The 14855-nt window shown below is 40.4% G+C and overlaps 1 pseudogene across 1 annotated transcript; it reads left to right on the top strand.

Moving 5' to 3' along the window:
• The first annotated feature begins 4429 nt into the window (after nt 1-4429).
• Nucleotides 4430-6096, top strand: LOC110073615 (rho GTPase-activating protein 29 pseudogene; annotated as a pseudogene). Its single transcript, XR_013536880.1, has one exon. The product of XR_013536880.1 is annotated as a rho GTPase-activating protein 29 pseudogene (transcript).
• Nucleotides 6097-14855: the final 8759 nt, after the last annotated feature.

A 14855-nucleotide genomic window follows, 5' to 3' on the forward strand; every position in this document is an offset into this window, starting at 1 on the left:
GTGGCAATGGTGAATGATTCTTTGAACATCTCACATACCTTGAAAGCCCTATTAGGGTCACCATAAATCAGATAAGAGTGAATGGTGCATAATAGCAACACACAGAAAAATGGCAGCTTGAAATGGCAGCTTTCTCCTTGCCCAGATGAAACAGGAAGAAAATATCCACCTTCAAATTGACTGAACACAACAAAGTAATATGGAAGAAAGAGAGTATGGACAGTTCTGAGAAAGGTATGATCCTTACCTTTTCCTTCCTCCTCAACAATGGAACCCTTAAACTACCCTTTGCTGGATTAAAACTATTTAAGGAATATAATTGGGGAAGGAATTTTCTCTCCTTTGCTCACATGGCTAAATGACTGCAAGTGCAAATGAAGCATAGTAAGAGAAACCAGTTTATGAATGTGGAATATTGTGCTTCGCTATCCACAATTCAAGACACCAGGAAATGGCCCAAATATTGCTGCACAATATTGTACCTTTGTTGCTAGCAGAAAAAAGATGCGACATATTATATAGCAAAGGGCAGCCAGAATGTTGGCAACACCAATATCAACTGTCAAGATGGTCTACAGATTAAATTATTGTGCTCATTATCTTTCACAAAGAGACATCAAGCAGGGGAAAATTCCAGAATCTAAACCTTTTCTTCATCAGTCAACTGCTTCTTACCAAAACACAAAGCATGGTTGTGGATTGTGGATTTCCCCCCCAAGGGCTGTTGATACATGGAAGAAAATCAGCTGAAGATCTCAGTAGATGATGGATGAAATAAGAAGCCAAAGTATGCAGAGTTAAGAGTACTACTTTGCATTTTCATTCATTGTGTTACCCACCAGCCAGCCCACTTGCAAATGTCTGACTAAGAAAAAGGCTGTTTCCTGTGTTCTTAATTACCAAAATATTTATTGCAGGAGGTTTCCAGTACAAGGGTTCCACACCCTCTCTTGAAATTGATTCTGCATTCACCGCTGGGCTGCTTAGTACAGGCTGACCCGTACGAAGAGATAAAAATGTAACCACTGTCCAAACAAGGAAAACAGATGTGTCAGCAGCATTTGTGGGTCTGACCAGTTTATATGAGATCATAATAGACAGTCCAAAAAGTTGTCAAAAGTTGAGAGAATTTAGGTTTCAATATGATACAATCTGGAACTGAGAGCTTGAAGCACTTCTGAAACCCACCACAATAGATACCCATCCTCCTGACCTTAGGATTTAAGTTCAAAATCTATTATTGTGGCTTTTCCTAGAACAAACAATTGATGATAATCACTCATTCAAAGGGCAGGGTTGGTGATGCTAAGAAATCTTTTAGAGAGAGAAAAAAATAGAGAACTAATTATGTGCAATTATGCATAACTACAGTACATGGTGCAAATGAAAAGTGGATCAGATCATTTCTCTTTTGTGCATGAAACTTTGAGGCAAACAGCATTTCTGTTCCATACTTAGAAAGGATTTAAAGCTTTCTTAGCTGCCTGTTCAATTCTAGAACTAATTATTAATGACAGAATTGTTCTCTGACCCTGATTTTCAGCAGCTTACAACGTAGTTCTTTGACATTACTGTTCAGAGCAAGATGGGCAAGACTGACAGATAGGTTACAATAATAATTGTTAAAGGGTCATTTTGTGCAGTATGACACGGTGTGGTGTGGCACAGATATGAATCAAAGTGCCCTCACATCTTCCATTTTTGCTAGCTGGACATGGCCAGAATGCTAAGTGCCACGGCCCTCTTGATATTTCCATCCATGCTCAAAATTAATCCTGTTTCTTCCTTTTACGTTTCTTCTTTTTAAAGTTTGATTTTGCTTCTCACATTTAGTTGCTGGCCCAATGATGAAAGGCATGTTATGACTTGTGATGGTCACTCCTCCATTTTCTCACTGCAGGACTTGAGCTGCCACTTCTCGTTTACCATCTCAGCGAACCTTCCAGCTGAGCTACCAAGCAGGTCCTGACACTGGTCCCATTCTGTCATGCATGTTGCAGTTCCTGCAGTTCCTTGTGCATGTGACCGCCTCCCTCAAAAAATGGGTGCACCTCAGAGAAAGACATCAAGCTAGCTATGGAAGGCTCTTCCCAGTGCCTAGTTCAAAATTCTGTGTCCAATCAGTGCCACTTTAAGATGCTCCTAGGCTGTTTTCTCCCCTCCCTCCAGCTGCATGCCAAATAATAATAATAATAATAATAATAATAATAATAATAATAATAATAATAATAATAATAATAATAATAATAATAATAATAAAAACTCAAGGCACAGTCAAAATTATAAAAACATTGATATTATATCACAGATACAAGTGTTAACTAAAAAACTAAGTATCTGTTAAATATTGACGCAGTATGTATGCTGTTCCTAATATTGCCATTTTTTGTAGCTCTGATGGTGCAGTTTCTGACTATGGGGACAACTGAAGTGTGTTTCTTCCAGAGGTGAGATGTTTCAATTGCCAGGTCTCTGTACTTTGTTAGTTTTTCCAGTTCCTTATTTTCAACTCTGGCATTCCCTGGAATTGCAATGTCAACAATCCAGAACTTTCTTCATTCTATTACTACTATGTCTGGTGTCTATGTTCAAGGTGTTTCAGAAATCCCACAGGATCTTGACTTCCTCATTTTCTGACATTTTCTCTACTTGATGTTCCCACAGGTTTTTGGAGGCCAGCAAGTTATATTTTTTCGCATAATGACCAGTGCACTAACTTTGCCATTCTATCATGTCTAAGTTTGTAATCTGTTTGTGCAATTTTTGGACATTCACAGATGAGGTATGACACAGTTTCATCTTTTTCTTGGCAGAGTCGACATTTGCTGTTAGCACTAACTCCTTGGATCTTAGTTTTCATCATGTTGGTTCGGAGTGCTTGTTCTCATGCAGCAAAAATCAAGCCGGTTTCATTCTTAAGGGTCCCCAGTTTTAGCCATGCCCATGTTGAATTATGATCAGGCTTTCCCTAAATATTTCTGAGGTGTTGCCTATATAGTGGTTTATTTTTTCCAGCTGTTTAATTTATTTTCATATTGTTGTTACTTATATTGAGCCTTTTTTCTGTTGTTTTCAAAATATTTTCCATTTTCACTGCTTTCAGTAATTTTTCTCTGCTTGTACTGATATAATAATTTAGGCTTCTTTTTTCTTCCTCTATTACCTACTGTATTTGCAGTAATCTACAGCCTCTGATATTGTTGTTGTTGTTGTTGCAGGATGCTGTGGGTTTTGCTTACATTTATTTGGCCAGCTAATCTCCAGAGCCAGATGTTTATTATGACATGTATGTCTTTCCCTGTGTATGTGTGAGTTTGCTCTAGGCATGGGTGAAATTATCATTTCAGTTTCTGAAATGGATTCACCCACATTAACATAATTCAAATGTGAGAGAATGCAAAATAGACAGGTCTTCCATCCGTAGTTTGTGCATGAAAACAGTAATTGTTTGCAAGCTGTCTATGTTTAAGGTACCGGGCACCTGAACCTGGATATCATGGATTGTATCCATTGTTTGCTCATGTTCCCACAGAGCCATTGGTCCTGTTGAAGAGGCTATAGTACTTTTGGGTCTGACAACTTATGCCTTAGTTTGTATATATACTACATAGGGTGATACCTTGGTGTTCTGTCATTATGCAGTGGTTGGCTCTTTTCTGCAAGGCCAATATGGGCATATTTTCAGCAAGCAATCCCCAACTGGCATGTGTTGTTGGTGTTGTTGGTAGGAAGGAAACAGACAATAAAGTTTAATAGCAGTATCTACTAGCTGAGGTCTAGTCCTAACTGGGGCGGATAATTCCTCATGAGGGCCAGTGTGATAAAGTGTCGGATTAGGACTCAGGAGACTTGGCTTGAAATTTCTGTTTGGCCATGGGGACTCACTGTTGTTAGTAATAGTAAACAACTCCTTCAACTTCTCATATACCTCAACTACCCTCCTACTGGAGTGGTTGTAAGTAGGAAGGAGCCTCTTGGCACATAATGACTGATTACTCTCAGACATGGATTTACACATGCACATGCACTGCATTTGAAGGGGCAATCATGATGCCCCACATTAGAGATAAGAAAATGTATTCTAGTATACTTTTTTGTGAAATGTTCTCTTCATCAGATGCATGAAATGTTGCCCAGAATTCCTTTCATACCTCTAACTATGGATGAAATTCAGTAGTAAGTCATAACTACACTAGGCCCACATGAATCAATGGAACTTATGGTGGAGTGGACTCACTAAGCCCCCACAGATTCAGTGGGTTTACTCTAGTGCAATTGATTATGCTAAGCAATAGGAATTGACCCTTTGTGGGCTGTTTTATGTATTCCTTTAAGTCTGGAGAACAATTCCTGTAATCAGGAAAGGTGACTGAAGACCGTAAAACTTAATGCTACAGTAACTGTATGCACCGTTACCATACGTGATTAACTTGGTAACCAAAGTGGAAGGTTGTACAGTGATTCAGAGCATGCTGGAGGAAGCAATGAATCACAATCTGAAGACTCTCTGTTTGGAAGTTTAGGTAATTTTAAAACAAGGCTTGCCCAAATACCACAGACTGGTACATCGTCATCTGCAGATGTTTTTGATAAGAGGTCCACTCTCCTTCAGAATGTGATTTAAATGATCTAGCATCTGAAAGTGCTTTTCAAATCACTTTTCTATCCAAACACACAAATGCCGGAAGCTGAGGTATCCATCGAAATGAAAGGAATGTGATTGGCTGGTGGCATTCCATGGAGTGAAATGGGCAGAGTGTTCACGCGCCTGTCACAAGAAATGCTTGGAGACTTAATTATTTGGTGTGGTCACAAAAGGCTTCATGGAAAGCTTCATCTATGGAGCCAAATTTAGGCAAGCTGGTGAAAATACCCCTGACAGCATTCCATTCATCATTAAAAAAAGTACCTTTGAAACTGAAAGCAGAGCCCTAGATCTAAAGAGTATATATACTATGTGAGCGGAGTGAAATCAAGAGTTGAAAAGCTTGTTCATGCATTTGAAAAGAGAAAGGGCTTGATGAAATTATCTGACCTCAGTGTCCACAATATAAGCAGTATCCTTAAACTATACCTTCACCAGTTCCCTGAACCTTTGCTTTTATTTCAGCTTTACAACAAGTTCTTTGGACTGAAATTGCTTACTGTAATAAACTATAACACTCCCCAGGTTCTTTTAGGACACCCACAAAGGGCTTGTGAACAACCTGGCAAAAATAAAATGTCTGCTAGCAACCTTGGTGCTATAGTTGGGCCAACCCTGATAAGACCATGTCTGACATATTCTGCGCTTTCTGTCTCTTTACTTGTAGACCATCCAGATCAAGACCTCAAAACTTCTTGTTATTAAATTAAGTCTCTGAATCACTGCCAACAGTTCATGCTGTTCAAGAGTTTGTTTGTTTGTTGGTTGGTTGGTTGGTTGGTTTAATATCCTGCCCAACTAGACTGAAGTCTACTCTGGGCAGCTAACAAGAACTCAAGAATAGTAAAACAAAACAAAACAAAACAACATTAATACAATTGAAAAAAGCAAATAAATTAGGTATTAACAGGAGGGAAGGCCTGCCCAAAGAGAGCCTGCCAGGTCTTGAGCTGGCTCTTAAAAACACCCAGTGAGGGAGCCAGACAAATTTCTGGGGGAAGATTGTTCCAGAGGCAAGGGGCCACTGCCAAGAAGGCCCACTTTCGTGTTCTTTCTCTTTGGGCCTCCCTCAGCGTTAGGGCCCTCATCTGCCCCTCTTGACTAAAGTGAGTGATTCAGATAAATATAAGTGGGAGGAGGCATTCCACAAGATATTGAGGTCCTAAACCGTTTAGGGCTTTATATGTCATCATTGGTACAGTACTTTGAAATCAATGCAGAAATGAACAGGCAACCAATGCAGGGCAGCCAGAGTAGGGGAGATATGTTGATGTTTTCTCACCCCAGTCTGGCCACCACGTTCTGCACCATTTGAAGCTTCTGCATCAATCTCAAAGGTAGCCCCAAATAAATTGCATTATAATAGTCTAATCTTGAGACTACAAGCACATGGACCAGAGTGGTGAGGGCCCCCACATCAAGATAGGAACACAGCTGGGCAATCCACCCCCCCAAAGTCACCCCCTCCCCAAAAGAGAGGGAATTACCCAAACCACTGACATCAAGGCTGGCCACCCTCAGGACCTCCATCTTGTCCAGGTTCAGCCTCGGACCATTCACCTGCATCCATTTCAATATGGCCTCCAGACAGCGCTGAAGGGACAAAACAGCATCCACTGTTGTTGGAGAAAAGGAGATGTCCTCCAAGAAGGATCAGAGCCAGACTAGCATCAGACCACCGATTCCCAGCTTAGAGAGTCTCCCCAGGAGATTCCATGGTCAACAGTATCGGTGGTTGAGATATCAAGAAGGACCAACAGAGACATTTTGCCCCTGTCAGCCTCCCTTAGCAGGTCATCAGACAGGGTGACCAATGCCATTTCCGTGCCATGGTGCAGCCTGGAGCCCGACTGAAATGGATCCAGGGCGTTGGTTTCATCCAAAAGGGCCTGGAGCTGGTCAACCACCACCCTCTCTACCACTTTGCTGAGGAAAGAAACATTGGTGACGGGCCTATAATTGGTGTCATCCACCACCGAACTTGGTTTCTTCCTAATGGGCCTAATGAGTGTCTCCTCCCAGAGAGACCCATTAATTATTGCAGTGGCCCATTCGGTTGTTATAGGCCTGCTTTGGTTAGCTAGGCCGGGCAAGGGTCAAGGGAGGAGGTGGTGGCATGACAGTGGTCAAGTGTTTTGTCCACCATATCTGGTGTCACAGGGTGAAACAGATCGAGTCTCATTGGGCAAGATGGAGCGCTGGATGTCTCTGCTCAATCTACTGTGTTCAAAAAAGGAGAGAGCTCCTGGTGGATGGCCTCCACTTTAGATTTTAAAAAAGTTTCTTGTTACAGTCCACAGGCTCTGAAAACAACTTGGGATAAGCAGTATAAACAATGCAACATGATTGGCAGGATTGCAGTGATTGTGACTAATGTGCCCCAGGAAAACCACACAAAATAGTCTGCAAGCAGATTTGCCTTTCTTATACCTAGCAATCTTGCTAACCGTCAAGTAAATGCCATACTTCCCAATAAGACATATATGGTACCTGTCAAGGCTGCAAGGACAACTGTGCAAGGACACTCCCCAAATACTAACCCTCTTGCTGTTTTCAGAAGACTGAGAACTTTTCAGCTGCCACCAGGGACGTTTTAAGAACCACCTTCTAACAAGAAGGCTAAACCTGAGACACTCCTTTTAAATGGAGCTGAAATTTCAGAAGTAAGCAGTATTTACACACCGTCTCCACACAACCAGTAAGCAAAGAGAAGCCCTAAGGATGGGATGCTCATATCCATCCCTGTACGTACAATTAATGCAGCCTGTATGAACTAGTATATAGGTCAAAGATCAACAAAGTACCTGACAGTTTTATCCATAATTTTTAACAGAATGCAAGTCCTCCTGTCAGCCTGCACAATAAATCACACACCATAGTCGCTTCATCAGCTGTCACTTATGCAGCATTTCAGTAACACACTGGTTCACTGGCTTGATCAGACACGATAATCCTGGGGCTGATTATGTCCTCATACTGAACAGTATAAATCAAAAGTGGCTTTGCTGTACTCAGTGATGTCATGTGGAATCACACTAGTGCAAAACTAAAATTAGTATAGAAGATCCAGCTAATTATGTCTGTTCCACATTTTTTACTCCAGCTGCCCATAGAATTTCAGACTAGGTTGCCTATTCTCATTTTCTTAAAACAAACCCTTAAAGAATTGCATATACTCTTAAGACTCTGCCACAGTTTGTCTCCAGCTTTCCAAAACTTTTTTTCTCTCATTAAAGAGCTTCTGACTCTTTCTCAGTGTACTTTCGAATTTATTTTTAGTGGGGTTTTTTTAAAGCTTACATGCTGTATTGTTAGAAACTAGTCACAATTGTTTTGTGGTGATGGTGGTGGCCATGGTGTGTGTACATGCACATTCTGCACCCTCTTTTCTATTACACATCTCCATCATTCTGCAGCCTTCCCGGCTGCCCACACCAATATGTCTTCTCCTGGACTTTATCTGAAGCCTTGGAAGCCAGGAAGATTGCAGACCACATACAGATTCCTTAGTCAGCTGGTAACAAAGGTAAAGACTGCAAACTGCACAGAGGAAAGTTTAAGAGAGATGGTCTTTAACTGTTTCTTTAAGAAGCATTTTCTTCGTTGTCACATTAAACAAAAATGATTGAAAAAATGTAGCACAAATTTCCAGCTTGCCCCTCCTCTACTCTGGATAGTGAATTTTTCCAGAATATGATCAATCTGGGCAGATTAAAGTGTTCATGTCACTTTATTGTAATGAGAACTTAAAAGTTCACATCTGTTCAACCAACTAGCCTGCATTCATCTCCCATTGTCTCTTACACTTTCTGTGTGCACATCTCAGTCCTAGGTTGTACTACCATAGGATTATTCGAGCATGCAAGTGACAATTTTCTATTTTCAGCAAGACATAAAACTAGAGGGTACAATTCCGCAGGGAGGGAGGACGCCAAAACCAAATCATGTATACAGTATTTACTGATGCAAACCTGTATATTAAATCTTCTGTTTCCTTTCAATATAAGAGCAGCTCAGTGACATCATCCTAGTCTGTAAATAATACAGAATCACTGTATCTTTATGACTGAATACTGAGCCCATGTTTTTCATGATTATGGTGTAATCAAAATTACAGAATTGAGTGGCGTTATGGACAGACAAAAACATATTTCATCCGAAATATGCTTTCCCCTAAACTAAGATCTGTTACTCATATGTGACAACTTTAGTACCTCATAGCCTCACCAGGAATTTATGGGAAAATCCCATCTGCTAACAACAACAAACAGGGAACACAGACCCACAGAGGTTCAGTACGTCCTGGGAAAGAGTTTTATGAAAACAATCCAAGTGTTTTGTGCAAGGAAGTGATGCTGTACATGAGTGAATGATGAGGATACTAAATATTCTAAGGTTACCAAACCTGTGAGGATTGCTCAAGAGACAACTGGAAAGAAAATCTCCACAAAGAGAGTTCCTAGCACCTCAATGTGATAGACGCTTTACTAATTCTTGTGTATCTCTGGTGGCATGAAACAGAGGGGGGTAAAATTGGGACACAAACTGGGAACACATTCATCAAAATAGAGCCTATCTTAACCAAAGCAAATCTAAAAAAGAATTTATATGTCTACATGTGGGAGCATATAAATTTTCCTGTAAATACTTTTCTAAAATTGCTGAACAGAACACAGGAAGCTGTTTCTCTTTCCTTTTTTTCAATGCAGTCTCTTCTTAATTTTCATGCTTCTTAATTTAAATTATGCTGTTCATTGCATAATTGTGCTTCTCCCATTATTACTTGCATGCCGTTGAGTGTTTTGGGTGTGTGTGGTGCAAAATTAGACTTCAAGGGGGAAGTTGTGCCAATATAGTGTTAAACCTGAAATTGCTAGCCTGGTTTTAAAATCAGGAGGAAGTCTCTTCTTAGGCCCCATGTGATTCGGATCCCTGAAGACAAATTTCTTCCTTGTCCAGAGGAGCAGCACACACAGAACTTCACAGATTTTTATTAACCTCTCTGCTCTGCCTCTGGAAGTTCTTGACTTTTGCTTGTTGTGCAAACTGGCAGGCATTTAGGCTAAGGGTAAATGGGGACTTTGGAGGCAGGATGCAGGCTAGTAACAGGCCAAACTGCTGCTCTGTGCCTCTGGCTGGCTGGCTCAGGCCGAAATGCTGGCTCTGAGCCAGCCAGCCAGAGGCACAGAGGGAGAGCCAAGTTCTCTTTCCCAGCAATTGATGGAAATCAGCAACTCTGCCTGAGTCTTTGCAGCCCTGGGTCCCATTTCAAAAGCCTTCTGCAAGTGATGATTTCTGGCCTCCCAAAGGGATGATTTCCCTCCTCTTAGCTTCCTGGTGTGAAGGAAGGGAAGGGAGGGAGGGAGAGAAACAGAAATAGAGGGGGTAAGAGAAAGAGAATAGTTGATGGACGAAGGGGAGGAATTGAGCCTCCAATTTTTTGGCTCAGGTCTTGTTGGCCTCACAGGACTTTACTCTCTCATCCACCCAAGGATGGACATTGTGAAAACTTTCATTTTTGTTTCATTTCAGGTAGTTTGGGAAGGGTACCTCTTTTGTTTCTGTGTCTCTTGTGCACTTGTCCTTTCATTAAGGACAAAAGAGATCTGTTTCGGGTTATTCGCTTTCGTCTCCACCATTCAAAGTTGTATCTGCTGCTCACTCTGCAGACAGCCCGATAATACTCTCCCAAAATATCAGGAAAGAAAATTCAATCACCAGCAGATCTATGCAAGTTCCAGTCTGTATTATCATGTTAATCATCACCATCTTCATTAATTCCTCATGATCAGTGTCCAAAGCAAACTTTTGCCAGGCCATCCATGCTGCTGTTTGTTAAAATGGAGACTTGCCTGCTCCTTGCTGTGGCCTGCATGGAAACAAAATTGTTCAGATAGGCAAATTAATTCTCAGTCACCAAGACCCAAATATGTCCTCACAATGAGATAGCCAGAGGGCAGGTTGTAATTAAACTAAAAGATTGTTATTGAATTTCTGAAGTTGGTCTCTTCAACCAGATATTAATATAGTTTAACTACTATGTTTAATCATCAAAGACCAAGGACAATTAAATTCAAAAACAAAAGAAAAGGCTTATTTTGTGTTCACACGAAAGTCCCATCCCTACCATCAGGCAAAATCATTTTGGTAAACATGAGAACTATTGTGAATAGTTCATCAATATAAATCCCTGTCATGCAAGACAAGAAGAGAAAAATTTTCTCATGCAAGATGAGACAAGCAAGTGTTTACATCCTTAACTACTACCAGAATGTGATGGATTTTGGATACACAGAGCTGAAAAGCACAATCCTGAAGGATGTTCTTACACATAAACCTAGCTGAAATAATGCCAGAATAATATAGGACGCCAATATAGTATTAACAACGAACAATGCTGTGATGTTATGATACACCTCACCCTGTGTCTAAAGAAAAGACATTTCTCTGTAGCTAACAATTGGGATACCTTTAGAAGAGCAGTTAATTTCTTTTCAAAGCAGTATGAACCTGACACAACTCCGGGAGGCAGTAGAAGACAGGAGGGCCTGGCGTGCTCTGGTCCATGGGGTCACGAAGAGTCGGACACGACTAAACGACTAAACACATTGATTTAAAAGTTTGTTATTGACTTTTTATGGCATTTTATGGCTGCTGTTGCCTTCAGACAGATATACAAACCTAAAATTATTCAATATTGACATTACAGTACTTCATGATCTAGCATCATTGTTCGCCCTGTAAGTACTATACTAAAAATGTATTATAGTTCTCCTTAGGGAAAGCAACATAATCAAGTCAAATGATCATAAAACTAATCACATAGAAAATGGGGTATCAGAATCACTCTGTAATGTCTTCTGCTGCAAAGCAATTTGTCAGGTAAGAGAAAACAACTTCCTACTGTGCTGAAAAATCTCATCTGTTCAACTTCTTGTGACCAATTCAGGAGTGGGATATAATCTTACTTTTTTCTGTTTGGGAACGCTTCCCTCATCACTAGCCATGCTGCTTCCTTCTTCAGCAACAGAGACTGAGAAATTTAGAACTCTGTAAGGATGCATTACCCCGCAAGCTGGGTATTCAATTTACCAACCTTGGAAAGCTGGAAGGTTGAGTCAACTATGAACCAGCTATATGAGCTTGGGATTGAACTCAGATCATGAGCAGTGGCTTGACTGCAGTATTGCAGTTTAACCATTGCACCATGAATGAGCCTATCATTCTCACAGACTGTTCCTATCACTCTTGTCCCTACCACATACAGGCAGCACAAGTAGCATAGCCACTTAAGCATCACCACAAAAAAGAACAAGACACAGGTTTGCATAATATTTGGCCGTGCAAATTTGTATGGAGAAATATGATGTATCACCTCATAGTAAAGAAGTCTATGGTCTGGTAATCTTGATCTGGGAGCTCAGGGAGAATCTGAAGGGAGCATGTCATTAAAAGTATAACTTCCTTACATTGTGAAGTATGTTCATTCGCTATCGTTTGAGCTTTTGTAATCTGCTTTAAAATTAACTCACTTTGTTTTGTGGTTGCTCATTGGTAGGTAAACATGACTTGGTTTGCAAGTTCAGTCATGAGCCTCTGTAGGAATTTCATCACAGGAACACTAGTTTTCTTTTGGCTTCAATGACATATTCTCTGAATTTGACTCAGAGTGAACAGTGCAAAAGAGCACCCTTGCAGATGACACCCCCACAACTCTAGACTAAAGCTGAGATCAGTTGTGGCTCCTTTGTTAAGCTGCCATGCTTGACAGAGTAGACTTGCATCTCACTGAAGACTGGTGAATCTAATTTTGCAGGAGTGATGAATACACTCTTGGTTATTATTAGTGTGAACTTTGCATTAGCTATCCAGGATTCTGAATCTTGTTGAGCACCTTAGATACCTCCACTAAAACCCAAAGAGCACCTTAGATACCTCCACTAAAACCCAAAGAGCACCTTAGATACCTCCACTAAAACCCAAAGAGATTCACTACCCTGAGAGGTCAGAGTCACTAATCTTCACTGGGCAAGCCAAAACTGAATGCTGGCAGGTCCAGAACCAATGTTTTGTTCTTTGATCCCATCACTTTTCCCTCTTGCTCCTAGTTCTTCTCTGTTTAACATGTAGTCTGTGGTCTGGAAGTTGTAACAGTAAAAAGTGTATTTTCTAACATGTGGTTGCCCAGTGTTGAGCTAAAAGATCATCTTTCTCTGTGGATGAATTAGAGAACATTCAGGGGGCAGCCTTATATTTCCTGCAGCATTTCATAATAAATGCTTAGCAATGCTTAGGGAGAGTCATAATACAAATAATACTTTGGTGATATATCATATTCACAGGTAATGGCTACAGTCCCAAAAATGCATATGCTGCTGTAGCTATTATTTATATTTCCTGTCAAGCAACAAAACCAGAATCTGCATTGACGTCAAAAGGAAGCTTTCCAGTAGATGGGTCCTCTGTGCATGAACTAATGGCCCCTTAGATTGGGTCAGTCATGTTTACTCAGTATAGGTGCTTTTCCTTTCCTATAATTTTTGAATTTATGAAAATGCTCACATACTAGAGTGAAAAAAAATCTGTACTGCAAATGAAATTCAAATGAGACAATTTTGAAAGTCTCTTTGGCTACTTTTTCCTCAGCAAAGTCATGTTATTCTCAGTTTATCTCCTTTTTACTGTCAGCAGTGAAGGAAGCAAGTATTATTTGTCAGCAATGATAGACTCAATCAAATATTTCTGTATCTATGATCACATTTATTTTCTGAGAGGGAATTCGCTCTCAACCACCAGTATCAATTTACTGAAATATGAAATCTGTTACTGTGAGGACAGTATACCCTCCTGACTCATATTATGCAACCTACTCCAGTTTATTTCCTTTATATGCTTCAGTCCAAGTTTTATATCTTGTAATTATATGTGTTGTTATATTACGAATAGATGTAACTATTCATTTTGACAGTCTAATGAGATGTGGGACCGCAAAGTCCCCCAAATTTATAATTTTGTAGGATATTTTACTACCCAGGATAGCAATAAATAGAAAAGTAGGCCACTGAAAGCTACAGGGTTTGTTTGTTTGTTTATTTGTTTGTTTTTGGTATAAAAGTGCTCTTGGTGACTGAATAGAAGCAGTATTTGACTTTTTATTCAGTGTACCTAATCTGTGTTGTGAAACAGTTCCTAAGAATGATTAAGAAAATAAAAAGATTATACAGTATAAATAATATTTGATATTTTAGCAAAGTACTGTATTTGAATCCTGCACATACTTACCTAAAAGTAAGCCCCATTTAACTCAATAGGACTTACATCCAAGTAAACAGGAATAGGCTTTTACTTTAAAGCAACAACTCTTTACAAAACAGTGTGTTTCAGGATTTTGCTATAGGCAGGGATTGCTTTCCGGAGTTTCTCCTTGGTCCCCTTTGGATTTTGTGGCACTGAGTGGATTTGGGTGGGTGGGAATATTATATCAGTGCACTCGACCCCCACCCACCCAACCTCGTGCATACTCAGGTGCAATGTGCCTGTATACCAACACCTGGCAAGCATGCCTCCAGTTTGTGCATTTTTATTCACACTCCTGAAACATATGAATGTCTGCGACTACACAGGGAGAGAAATGCTAATTAATTGGCCTTGTCTCACTGTGAAGTCACATTGGGGCATTCCGTTCTCTCTTATGTAAGGGGCAGTAGGAGGAAAAAGAGCCTTCTACTTGCAGTTCCTTTTGAAGTGCCTGTAGGTGGCTCTGTTCAAAGAAACTGCCTTAAGAAGGCTTTCCTTCCATTCACTTCCTGTACCTTGCCCACCAGGGAGTTCTTAAGTCGCTAAAAAAAGGGAAAAAATGAATAAATGGGACTGGGAAGAGCTGTTTAATAAAAAAAAGTGGTAGCTTAGGGACAGAGGCTTTGCAGAGAGAGGTGAGTACTTGTGCTGCTTGTGGGTATGTGTTGTGCATGAATACACATTCTCTCCTCCTTTTTGCCCCCTTTCCTCCCTCATGCACAGACAGAGACACCACTCCCAGCTCTCTTTTCTCTGGTGCTTCTTCTTCTGCTCTTTCCCCTCTCCTCCCCTACATCCACATTAGACAAAAACTCTTTGAGTCCTTCTGGCAAGAAAAAAGTAGTAGCCCCTAAGCAGGAAGAAAAAAAAAACAGTTTGTAAGTCAAAAGGGCTGGGCAGATTTGATTTAACC

The sequence above is a fragment of the Pogona vitticeps genome, chromosome 5 (assembly GCF_051106095.1).
Source record: "Pogona vitticeps strain Pit_001003342236 chromosome 5, PviZW2.1, whole genome shotgun sequence".
In the NCBI taxonomy this organism is placed as follows: Eukaryota; Metazoa; Chordata; class Lepidosauria; order Squamata; family Agamidae; genus Pogona; species Pogona vitticeps.